This window comes from Prionailurus bengalensis, chromosome B3 (assembly GCF_016509475.1).
Source record: "Prionailurus bengalensis isolate Pbe53 chromosome B3, Fcat_Pben_1.1_paternal_pri, whole genome shotgun sequence".
In the NCBI taxonomy this organism is placed as follows: Eukaryota; Metazoa; Chordata; class Mammalia; order Carnivora; family Felidae; genus Prionailurus; species Prionailurus bengalensis.
This window is the reverse complement of record NC_057355.1, coordinates 45,633,450-45,646,872: the sequence shown is the minus strand read 5'-3', so window position 1 is coordinate 45,646,872 and position 13,423 is coordinate 45,633,450. Positions and strand designations below refer to the sequence as shown.

General features: G+C 43.7%; 1 protein-coding gene across 1 annotated transcript in view; it reads right to left on the bottom strand.

The window, feature by feature from the left end:
* Positions 1–13,423, bottom strand: part of MYO1E (myosin IE) — a 213,985-nt gene that overhangs the window by 137,577 nt on the left and 62,985 nt on the right. The window lies entirely within an intron of this gene.

Genomic DNA, 13,423 nt, shown 5'->3' with positions numbered 1-13,423 from the left:
CAACAGCAAGGTAATTTCCTCTTCGATTTATAAAGGCATGTTCTGATTTATATCTCTTTCAACCTAAACGTTCCTTCAGTGTTAAGACTATTTGAAGCAGGAAGGTCCCTGCCCCTCTGCCGCCCCACCCCCATACATCGACCTTGGAGGGATTACAATGAGTTGTGACCTTTATTCACAGATGCTATACTCCAGGGCTTCCTAAACCCTTAACTACTTTCACAACTTTTCATTACCCAAGTTCCACCAGAACCATGCTTCAAATTTTTCTATGAACTACCCTTTTTAATTTGACTAAATCCTCAACAATCATCTCCATAAAATCACTAGTTTGGGGTGCTAGCTTTATTTCTTCTGTATGTGTTAAAATAATAACGAAGACGTTCAATTTAAAATACACACTTTGGGGCGCACCTGGGTGGCTCAGTGGGTTAAGACTCTCAAGGTTAAGTTTCAGGTCATGATCTCCCAGTTTGTGAGTTCAAGCCCCACGTTGGGCTCTGCCCTAACAGTGCAGAGACTGCTAGGGATTCTCTCCCTCCTTCCCCCTCTCTGCCCCTCCCTTGCACTCACTACCTCTCTCTCTCCCTGTCTCTCTCTGTCTCTCTCTCTCTCTCCCAAAATAAACAAATAAACTGAAAAATAAAATAAAATTCACACTGTGGAGTTGTCCATACCCATCTCATCGTTTATCATGGTGCCATGTTCCATACATGGGGAACTGGCTGCCATTCTCTCTGGATCCTCTCCCACTAATTTTAAGTCTAGCCAAACAGAATTTAAATGGCTGCCCTTCTATTTCCCAGATGTATTGTTCTCTGTTGTGGAAAATCTCCAATGGCAAGACCAGATTCCCTTTTGGATAGTAGGTGAGAGCTTAGGTTTTGTTTTCACAAGTAGAAACTACTCTACTCTACCGAATGTCCTGCACTTTTCATCAGGGGTCCTAAGACCCCTCCTCCAGTCTCCTTTCCTCAGAAAACCCTCCAAACCACACGTGGGACATTTTAGTGGTCCCCCAGGGTGAGGGCTCATCATGAGGTGGAGGAGGTAATTCTCTCTTGGGCACCTGCAATTTATCCTTTCTCTTTAGGGAAGCACTTCCTAGTATTACCAGCACTGCTCTTTTTGCCTCTCAGCCTCTAGGAAATCTAGAATGGTGGCTCTCTCTGCTTTGGGAGAACATTTTTCTTCTCACACAACCGTTACTTCTCATTACCTACCAGCACGGTTTTGAATATTTTTATACATGATCATTTATTTGATCCCCACCACCTTACCAGGCAGGGAAACTGAAGCACAGAGAGGTTAAGTATCTTGCCCAGCTGCAACAGCTGGGCTTCAATCCCAGGCCATCAGGCTCTCGATTCTTTGTGTTTAACCATCATACCTACTGCTTCTTATAATAAGGTAAGCGGCTGTTGGAAACAGTAATTGCTTTATTACTGTCCATGCTGCAACAGTCTCTTTCAGCTGCACGTGAAGCAGACACCTATAACTGGTATGGAGGACACCTTGTGCGAAGCCCAGCATCTGGGAGCCCGCAGAGCAAGCAGCCTGGCTCTAACAGGGCCCTGCATAAGTCAGAGAAAGCTCAGTGCCATGGAATCAGCGTTGGGAGCCCATCTGTTCCCTGCCACGTCCCCAGCATGTAGGGCAGTGCCTGGTGGCTCATCTCAGGACTAGGTGTATGTCACTGTGGCGACTATCAGTGGGGGACATAGGGGTTCTGAGACCAGAGTCTGCCCCAAGGAAGAAAGAAGTTTCCAAAGCTTTCCTATTGCCCCCACCTTGATGATCAAAGGGAAGAGAAGTTGCCCCTAAAGACAGCTCTCCTTAATTGTCCGTTGTCATCCAGCAAGGGAAAAAAGGCTAATCTTGACCACAGGATGAGTACATTTCATGCTACAGAATAAAATGAATCAAAAGGTTGAAATCCCTTCATAAGACAAATGCTGGTATGACTTCTGTCACTATACTTCAATCAAACAAAGGATAAAGATTCACACTGATGTCAGTCTTTCTTTGCAGCTGTGGGTCTGCCAGCTTGACAACATCCTCAAGCACTTACCAGTCATTTCTGGGACCTTGGTGTCAACACTCCGTTTTTGAGTACAAAGGTTGGGAAATGCAATTCCTCTCAGTAATTCAGCCGTTGATTAGAATCAACAGACTTGAGCTTAAGGACAAGCTCTACCTCTGTGACCTTGGGCAAGGTCAGTTTCTTGGAATTTTATTCTCCACAATTAAGGCCATCTATTCAATACCTAAACATGATCTAGGGTTTGTACCTCTACAGACAGGGTTTTCATTAATAAACCAAGAAAAAATCTTATCAGACTAGGTGTCCTGATTTTGGGTCTGAAAATTATGGAAATAAAAAGGGGGGGGGCAACTGAACAATTTCTTGACACATAAAATGAACTATTGCTCTGTACCATGAAAGAAAGAAATCCTAATTTAAGTGTTGTTCTGGGGAAAAATAAATATGCAGACACTTACCAGCAGACTATAGCAGAGTTGATATCATTCGGATTAAAAATAGTCTCCCAGAACTCACTATCGTTTACAGCATCTTTCTATACTGATTGCAAAAGATGCATTATTTATTTCACACAAAATGGTGGTGGTACAACAACCTAAGATAACTGATTTTATGTTTTAATATTATTTAATTTTCTGGAAAATGAACTGTTTGGGCATGTCTGAATGGGAAAATTCAATTTACAAAAAGGTTGAGGGAATTCTTTTCTTACATATATGTATATATTTTTTTTATTTTGGAGAGAGAGCGTGTGTGAATGAGGGAGAGGGGCAGAGAGAGAGAGAGAGAGAGACAGAGAGACACACACAGAGAGAGAGAGAGAGAGAGAGAGAGAGAGAGAGAGAGAGAATCCTAAGCAGGCTCCATGCTCAGCACAGAGTTAGATGCAGGGCTCAAGCCCCTGACCCTGGGATCATGACCTGAGCCCAAATCAAGAGTCAGACAGTGAACCGACTGAGCCATCCAGGTGTCCCTACCTATATGTTTTTAAAGTCCGTGTGGAAACACCAAAAGGGTATAATGAGTAGGATTTTAAGTGGAGGCACAAAGGTAAGGTGTTAATATGTCATCTCCTACTTAGGGGTGCTATTTCAGGATATGCTAAGAGAAGGATCTGGAATGTGATCAGGGGTGTCTCAGGGACACGGGCAGCCTCTGTCATAGATTAGCCATGGGACTACAAAGTCCAGAAGTTGAGGTCAGGGGTGATGGGCACCCCCTGAGCACCACAGTCACAAGCCAACACTGAACAACAAAGTACAGAAGTGAGAAGTGCCTTCCAAGAATGTTCTGTTTTTGGCATGGGCACAACTGGACCCTCTGCTTGCCTGATCTATGGCACACTGATGCCATGTTGCTCTAGGGCAAAATGTAGTCAAAAGGCATTGCTCTAGCAGCTTTTTGGGTATAAACAAGGCATGTTTACTAGATCCAGAGAGATCTCGGGCTACAGAGAAGCAGGCTGATAGGAGAGGAGGGTTCTGTGGGCCTCCTGAGCAGACACGATCAACATCAAGGATCAGAGTCATCAAGGGTGCTGAAGGCTCGGAACAGCTCCAGGTGTGAAGGTAAAATACTCAGTCCCGTGTCTCGCTCCATTTCATCACTTGGCAGAGGACTTATAACTCACCCTGCCATTTCTTTTCAAGACCCACACCTTGGACTTCAGGAAAGGATCAATGGGGCTGGGCTGATGGAATTTAGGAGGGGGTGAGGAGAATTAAAAGCCCCAGGGTAAACAGCAAAGCAGGCTGTGGTCTCCTGAAGCTCTGTTATCAGCTTACCTCTCAGAAGCCACACCCGGGACTGTCCAAGGCCAGCACAAGGGTGTGGGTGTCTGTGCAGCAAGGAGGAGCAGAGACAGATTTCATCTTGTATTTATGTGTCCCTTGCCCCCAGAATTTCCAAGGGGCTTACCACCTACCTGCTGTGCACCCTCACTGTCAGTTCGGTAAGCAAGTCATGGGGATGAATTTGCAATAAAACCAATCTGGGAGATCAATCCAGCTTCACTCTGAGCTTATCCGGACCCTGGTTATGGTGTCCTTCCAGGTTTGGGGGAGGCCACCCACAGGTAGACTTTGTCCTCCTCTGATCACCTAAAATCCTTACTAAAGGCTCGACTGCAAGCAAATACAAATTTCTTTTTCTTCAGATCTTTATTTATGTTTTTTTGAGTAGGCTTCATGCCCAGCGTGGAGCCCAATGTGGGATTTGAACTCATGACCCTGAGATCAAGACCTGCGCTGAGATCAAGAGTCTGACACTTAACTGACTGAGCCACCCACACCCCTTCTTCAGATTTTTAAAACTACAGAAATTGAGAAGGGAGGTAAAGAAAGGCAGAGAGAAAGAGAAAACCGACTTTCTGAGGGGAAGACATTCTAACAGAATAGAGGTCTTAGTACCCCCAACTACTAAGAGGACTTTTATTTATTTTATTTTATTTTATTTTATTTTATTTTATTTTATTTTATTTTATTTTATTTTATTTTATTTTATTTTATAATATATGAAGTTTATTGTGAAGTTGGTTTCCATACAACACCCAGTGCTCATCCCAAAAGGTGCCCTCCTCAATGCCCATCACCCACCCTCCCCTCCCTCCCACCCCCCATCAACCCTCAGTTTGTTCTCAGTTTTTAAGAGTCTCTTATGCTTTGGCTCTCTCCCACTCTAACCTCTTTTTTTTCCCCTTCCCCTTCCCCATGGGTTTCTGTCAAGTTTCTCAGGATCCACATAAGAGTGAAACCATATGGTATCTGTCTTTCTCTGTATGGCTTATTTCACTCAGCATCACACTCTCCAGTTCCATCCATGTTGCTACAAAGGGCCATATTTCATTCTTTCTCATTGCCACGTAGTATTCCATTGTGTATATAAACCACAATTTTTTTATCCATTCATCAGTTGATGGACATTTAGGCCTAAGAGGACTTTTAAAGAAGTTAAGTGTTTCAAGGATATTTAGTAAAAGCAGCACTGTAAGCCTACCAATCTTTAAGCCTCAGTTTCTTTTTCTATAAAATGGGGATAATAACAGTAGCTACTACTGGGGGCTTTTGAGGGCATTAAGTAAGATAATGCATGGAGAATTCATATTACACTGTCTGGCCCAACACAAGTGCTAAGTTGTTAATAATAGTAAGTTGTCACCAGTAGCAAGTGAACACTGGGAGCCAGGAATAGTGCTCTGACTGGATATCTGATGTTCCAAGAAAACTGGAAAACTGTCGTCTCATTGGGCTGATAAGATAATAGCAGAGACAGGATTCAATAATGAAATACAGAATTTTTAAAGTTTCGTGATACTCAAGTGAAGTGTAATTGCACGATATGTGAATGGTCTGAACCCAGATTCTGAGAATAGGAATCTACTGCAGCAGGACACAAGACAGTTGTTGCCCTGGGGCGCGTGGCTCAGAGCATGATCTCGTGGTCTGTGTGTTCGAGCCCCGTGTCGGGCTCTGTGCTGACGGTTCCTGGAGCCTGCTTCAGATTCTGTGTCTCCCTCTCTCTCTGCCCCTCCCCCGCTCACACTCTGTCTGGTGCGCGCGCTCTCTCTCTCTCATAAACAAACATGAAAAAAAATTTTTTTTTAATTTAGAAAAAGGAGAAGAAGAAAGACAGCTGGTGCCAGAGAAGGCACGTAGGGGATTTAACAGGCTAACTAAAAAGGAAGCCTATAATGAAGAAGTACAGTAAGGACCACTTGAGTAACAGATTGGTACCTTATGGGAAAAAAGTAAAGGTGTTTAAACCAACTACAGAGGAAAAAAAGGTCAGGAACAGGCAGAATGCTTCTATATTCACATTCCAAATCCTACAGTTTTAGAGCTAGAAGGGGCCTCGCCTATCTGTCAACCAGTCCAAGCTTTTCCTGTACCGATGAGGAATCTGAGGCCCGGGGAGGTGATTCGTGCCCGTGGTTCCAGCTACTTAGTTGTAGAACCGGGGCTAGAACTTGGGTCCTCCAGCCTCCGTGCAGCACTTTGCAGCCCTCTGCTGCCAACCGCTCTTGAGCAAACCTGTAGCAAAGGTTTTTATCGGCCACAGAGGTTCTGGAAAGAACAAATAAGTCTAGGCATATAAATATTTGAAATTTCTCAAATAATAAACATTAGCATTTGTGAACCTTGACCCTCTGGCAAACAGACTGTATGAGGGTCACTTGTGTCCATCCAGATATTAAATATTTGAAAAATTAAGATAAACCTAAATAGAAGTTTTAAATTTGCCTTCCAGGGGGTTTATCATGCATGCAAAAGTACAGAGATCGCACAGTTTGAGGACCGCTTTCCTGGGACCCCTTGCCTTCCACAGGCCTCTGTTTATGGGCAGTGGGGAGGGCTGGGAGTGGGGAGGGGAAGTCCTGGCATTGGCTTAAAACTCAGAGGCAAGTAGGTAAAGGAGAAAGGCACTCTCCAGAATATGGGAGGGAAATGTCAGCAGAAATTGGAAAGCTATAATCTAACTAGCGATCTCTGGCTGTAGAATTCTATGGTGCCCCTTCCAGTAGGAATTTTTGCTGCCAGAATCACTAAAATTGAAAACAAAACACAACCTAACCATGTCTGATGTGATTGTGGGGCATGGGTGGGTCACAGCAGTTCACCGTTCACAACACCATAGAAAATCCAAGAAATCCCATTGCTTACTGTATTCTGCAAAATGTAATATAGCATCCAAAAGGCAACCCATGCCATCAAAAAGGTGTGATCCACAAAGCTTCGGGAACAGGGAACGGGCATTGCTTTTCTTGAGCACCTACTATGTGTTAAATACTATGTTAGGTGCTTTCTTTCACTTGGACTCCAAAGAACTGTAGAACCAGTGAGGTACTCTGATCCCCAGGTAACAGATGAAAGACTTGGCCAGAGAGAGAGTCATGGAGTCCAGATCCGTTCTCAGGTTTGGTGGGTTTAGGAACCCACAGGAGCTTCCATCGAGGCTACGGTGGAAGACAAAAGAAGATTTCCACACTGTGAAAATCCCTCCAGGGAGACCCATCACCCGACGGCAAGGTTTCAGGTGCAGCACCGAACACTGCCCTTAGATCTCACACGGCAAGTTGGCTGAAGGATCGCCTTGGCTGTGGAACAGAGATCGCCACTCTACACATTTTAGGGGCATTTTAGGCACACTGATAGGACTGACGTGTAGAAGGGTAACGGGTGCTGTGAGAAGCCTCAGTGGAGCTGGGAGGCCAGAGGGTTGGAGCTATCTTGTGACACTGGGCCTCTGCCTCTGCCCCCTCTCCTTCAAAGTACTCCTCATAGCCTGCTTCAAACACAGAGCCCCACACCTGGGTCTTCAGTAAGGGCACGCTTCTCACTCACTGTTCTTTGGGGAATAGATGCTGGTCTCCTTCTATGGCAAAGGTGCTTTTTACCCAATGAAGACACTCAAATATGTTAAAAATAACCCCACAGAAATTCTCTCTGAGACAAAACAGGCAAGACAAATGTTAATTGCCAAAACAGTCACCAGTAGGGAGCCGCGGGAGGAACATACTAGAGAGCTTCCCAGGTCTAATGGCATGCCACCTTCAGCCCTGCAAAGTCAAGAGCGGACAGCAAACTCTGATCTTGTTTATAGTGTGGACAGGAATGGGAGTCAAGGGGGCTGGGACTGACACCCAAATGATCCCAAAGCAGTATTACTAAGAAATCACTTTAGACAAGGAAGTGAGACCAAGTGAGAGCTGCTCTCTGTGTTAGGTAGAGAGTGCCCACCCAGTTATGGAGAAAACCGTGCACTCAGTTTTGGGCAGGGCAGTGAATGGACAATGGAGATCAACATTACCACCTCACAAAGAGGGTTGTGCTCAAAAAACTGCCAGCCAGACCCCAAGTGGATTTGCAAACACATTTGCATGGTTTCTGGTTGCAAAAATGCTGAGCAGATTTGTCTACACTCTGCTCCCAAGGACACAAAAATCCCTTTCTACCTGAGTCCCAGACCCAAAATATGAGGACAAGTAGCACCAGTGGTCCCAATATGCTCTCCCTGGCTGTGACCCCTTCACTTCCTGGGAGTTGGGCCAAAAGCACAGTATTACTTACTGATCAAATAGCGGATACCCTAAGATACCTGGAAGTGACCACACTATCAATTAGGGTTCACTGGAACCAAAAGCAAAACGTTTCATGGTTTGTTTGATGAAATTTGGCTTTAAGGTTCAGAAGTAGCTGCTGGTTTTGCATATACAAGAAAAGCTCATTTTGAATTTTTTTTTTCAATTCAGCGGAGCAAGAGCACAAGGTTAGGCAAGAGAAATAGCTTGAAATCCTGGGAAAGATAAAAGGAAAATGATTTAAATTAAACATGCGGGAAACATTAAAGAAGAGAAAGACATAAGACAACGCTAGAGATCTAAATATACAACTTAAGAATAGTTGTTTGATCATCGGGCAAGCGTGTGAATAAATAAAATACTACAAACGCTCTAAAGGAAAAAAAATTAAGAAAAAAGTTTCCTTCCGACTTCCATTCTAGGAAAACCACAGTTTTTTTGTTTGATACAACTACAGTTCACACGCCAGACGGCTATATTCAGCTTTGAAAAGCCTATGTAACATTCTCTAGTTAAAAAAACAGTAAGTGAACCAATCGTTGCCTGTCGGTGGGTAAATTTTGTTTGGTGGGTGGCTTTGTTTTGAGTGGGTGTGAATAAAGGCAAGGGTGATTTTATTTAAAAATTTTGGAAGGCTCAGTCAGTTAAATGTCCAACTTCGGCTCAGGTCATGATCTCAAGGTTTGTGGGTTTGAGCCCTATATCGGGCTCTCTGCTGAAAGAGTGGAGACTGCTTCGGATACTCTGTTTCTCTGTCTCTCTCTGCCCCTTCACCACTTGCATTCTCTCTCAAAAAATAAATAAACAAAAAATAAAATAAAATAAATTTAATTTAAAAAAATTAAAAAAAATTTTTAATAATTTAAAATTTTTATCCTTAAAAAACAAAAAACAAAAAACAAAAACCCATGGTGGTTTTACAGGATTCAGTTTTTTTTTTTTAAGTTTATTTATTTATTTTCAGAGAGACAGAGACAGTGCTAGTGGGGGAGTGGCAGGAAGAGAGGAGACAGAGAATCCCAAGCAGGCTCTGTGCTGTCAGCACAGAGCTGGATATCGGGCTCGAACTCACGAAACCGTGAGATCGTGACCTGAGCTGAAACCAAGAGTCAGACGCTTAACCGACTGAGTCACCCAGGCGCCCCCAGGACTCAGTTTTGAAGAGCGGTTTGAATAGTTTCAACATATTCAATTGGCGTTTCCCCGGTCTGCAAATAAAAGTCTGTATCACCTTTTCTTAAAGGTATTTCTGCAGCACTTTCTGGCTATGAGTTTGTACACTTTCTGTCTGTAGAACTGTCATTATTATTTAAACTTACATAAAATGCACTTCAACTGGCAGGCATGTGAGGTGTGAAATTACAAGTGTATTCAGGAGGAATAAAACTGAAGCTAGGCACCAGGATGGACAAGCATGCACAGTGTTAGAGATGGCGATGTGAGGTCTAAAACAATGTGTCGTTCCTCTCTATTCTGTTTTGCCCCATTGTGTTTTGAATAGACTGAATCACTGCCCAGCTTTGGGGCCCAGCCTCTGAAAGGCCCCATTGTAAGGGATATGCTTTCCCCCAGCAGAGTTAAGGTTGCTGTAGTAACCTTCACTATGAATTTCCTCACCAGTGGGATGAAAATCTCAACTGAATTGTGACATTACTATAGTTATAAACAAGACTGCAAAATGAGCATGGGCCTACCCATTTAGAGGGTCTTCTCTTATCTGAACATAACCCGCTATCTGCTGCCTGAGTCATCCACAGAGCCAAAGAAGGGACTGAATTTCTAGAAGTCGGAGAAGTGAACCTGTAAACCATAATGGAGGATCCCTCCCATTGGTGTGCAAGCGGTGGGAAACCAGGAGTGTGCAGACCAAGGCAGGGGCCTCACGGTGCATGAACGATTTCAACCACATGGTTGCTGGGTTAGGAGAGCCACTTTTCTGGTGCTGAGCAGGGAGGCATGGGTATCCATGGTCCAAATGCTACAAGCAAAGAATAAGTCTACATTTTGTTTGGAAAACCAACTCAGGATTCAGCAGTGCCCCTTTTATTCCTTCAGGGAAAAAAGGCAGAAAGCAATCACCCCAATTTACCAGACATACTAAGCTGGAGTGAAACCCCTGTCCAGTAAACTCTATGGATGGCTCACTATATAGCAAGCAACATTCTAAGCTATTTACATATATTAACTTACCTAATTGACCCAACAAGCCTGTAAAGTCAGCATTATTATTAACCCTCATTTTTTTTAAATGTTTATTTATTTTTGAGAGAGAGAGAGAGAGAGAGAGTGAACAAGAGAGGAGCAGAGAGAGAGAGAGAGAGAGAGAGAGAGAGACAGAATCCAAAGCAGGCTCCAGGCTCTAGCTGTCAGCACAGAGCCCGACATGGGGCTTGAACCCACAAACCATGAGATCATGACCTGAGCTGAAGTCAGATGCTTAACAAACTGAGCCACCCAGGTGCCCCAAACCCCCATTTTAAGGATGAGAAACCCCAAGAACAAAGAAGTTATATCAATACCAGTGAGTATTCTCCTGCCAGAACCTATACTCATAATCTCTTTTTTATTGAACTTGTCCACATCAGGCATTGGGTGTTCAAATCTGGAACTCTGGAGCTTGGAAGCAAGAAATGGGCCAGGAACATCAATTTAAGAGTCCTTCATTGGCTATAAAAGCTGTTGCCATAAGGCATGCATGAGATTGCGCAAAACAGGAAGCAAGCAGGAGATAAGAAAACCAAGGATAGAAAGCATTTCATCCATTTGTTTGTGTGTTTGTCCACCGATTCATTCATTCATTCATTCCAACAGTTCTGTGCCTACTAGGAGCCAAGCACTGTTCTAGGTGCAGGGATAACACCTGCAGACTTACACAGACGAGGCTCCTATTTTCATCAAGCATACTTTCATTGGTGAGGCAGAAAATCATGAGGATAGACAGGAAGAAAAAATAGAAGCCACCAAGGAAGGCCAGAGGGGCAAGGCTGAGTACTTGGCACCAGAGACAGGAAACAGGCAGCCAAGATGGAATCCCCATCAGAGGGTGCAGCCCGGGTCACACAGAAAAACCATCCGCCTTCCAAAGGAAACAGGCCCAACGACTGTAGTCGGGTCCCCATCCGATAAGAGAAATAACGCCCCCTCTACTGTGTCTATTGCTTCCAGTCTTGTTCCTTAGCTGTTTATCATCCCAGGTGAGTCCTAAAGTAACTCTAGGAGGCAGGCAGGGAGCAGGCGTAAGGATCTCAGCCTGGACAGACTGGTAAACCTTTCCTGATACTTTAGGGGGAGTGGTAAAGATGCAGGGAGGGCAGAAGAGCAAATTTCCAGTTGGGCTCATCAGCCTTGGGGAACAGCCTCTGTGTTCTCCGTCTAGCATGATAATGGCTATGTCACCCATTGTGGGATATTATTAAGCTGGGCTGTGAGTGTCTCCGTGTGCTGTGTCTCGCCTACTTAGAAATAAAGAGGGGGCAGGAGGAGGGAACCAGAACCAGCAGCAGAGCTAGACTGCTTTTAAACCTAGAGACAGGGAGAAAACAAGCAGCTCTTTAAAAACACAATTTCTAAGCTTACTTAAAGGTAGCAATTCCAGCCTAAAAGCCTCTGAGCTTGGTAATACACCCCCCTAGAGAAAGGGCAAAATTATCAAGGCACAGAGAAGAAGAAGACTTCAGGCTGTGGATGAAGGCCCTGCTCCATGCCAACTTCTAAGTGAAATGAGGAATTACAGTAATTCAGCCCACAGTGATTTCCCGTTTTAACCGATGTTTCCTGTTTTCTATGCTGGGCATCATAAGGATATTCAGAACCAGACCCAGAGTTCACAGGCCGCCCTTTCACTGGGCTACATTCTTTTCTGTTCACTCATTGCATTATGTGCAACATTACAACCCAAAACCGGTCTGGTTTCTTACTGACCAATTTGCGACCACCATTACTGGTGCTGAGAGAACACACAGCTCTCTGGGGGGCAAGATGGGGTTTCTAGAAGAGCCAGCTTGCCTAGCAGCTCCCCAGGCTGATTGCCCTTGAAACAGAGTTGGGACCTGCTGGATGCGGTCTCCACAGGAATCGTCCACATCTGGTTGGGAGCATTTGATTCAGGAGTCAGGATGGGGGGCAGAAAGGGGACAAAAATATCTTTCCTGCCCTTTCGGCAGATTGCTGACCCATCCCAGCATAGAGGGACCACTGGATTTTCTGTTCATTTTGTTTGTTTATGATCACAGAATAACAAAAGTATGTTTTTTTTTTTAAATCTTTATTTATCATGGGGAGAGAGAGAGAGACAGAGTGCAAAGAGGGGAGGAATAGGGAGAGAGGGAGACACAAAATCCGAAGCAGGCTCCAGTTTCTGAGCTGTCAGCACAGGGCCGGATGCAGGCATTGAACTCACCAACTGCGAGTTCATGACTTAGATGCTTAACTGGCCTGAGCCACCCAGGCACCACACAGAAGAATGGTTTTTCGAAAAACTTTTTTAAAAATAATTTTGCCATTTCAGAAAAGTTACCAAAAAACACACAAAGGATTCTTCTACTTGTTACCAATTTGTAACATTTTGCCTCCCTTGCTTCCTTTCTCTCTCTCTCCCTCTCTCTATATATGTGGATTTTTAAAAAATATAAACCACTGAAAATAGCTTGTATACATCATGTCCTATTGTTCCTTAATACTTCAATCTGTATTTCCTAAGAAAGGAATTTTCTTATATAACCAAAGTAAACAACCTCAGGAAATGTAACATTGATACCATACTTTTTATCCAAGTCAATATTCCAGTTTCATCAATTATTCCAATAATGTTCTATGACAAGATTTTTTTTTTTGTTTGGTGCCAGATAATCATGTATTGCATTTAGTTTTAATATTTCTCTAGTCTCCTTTAATTTCTAACAGCTCTTCAGCTTTCCTTCATCCTTTATAATACTGACATATTTAAGAAATCAGGCCAGATAGCAGCAATTTCTTACTCAACATGTCTCCAGAGCAAGAGAAACAAAAGCAAAAATGAACTACTGGGACCTCATCAAGATAAAAAGCTACTGCACAGCGAAGGAAACAATCAGCAAAACTAAAAGGCAACTGACAGAATGGGAGAAGATATTTGCAAATGACATATCAGATAAAGGGTTAGTATCCAAAATCTATAAAGAACTTCTCAAACTCAACACCCAAAAAACAAATAATCCAGGGAAGAAATGGGCAAAAGACATGAATAGACACTTCCTCCAAAGAAGACATCCAGATGGCCAACCGACACATGAAAAAATGCTCCACATCACTCATCATCAGGGAAA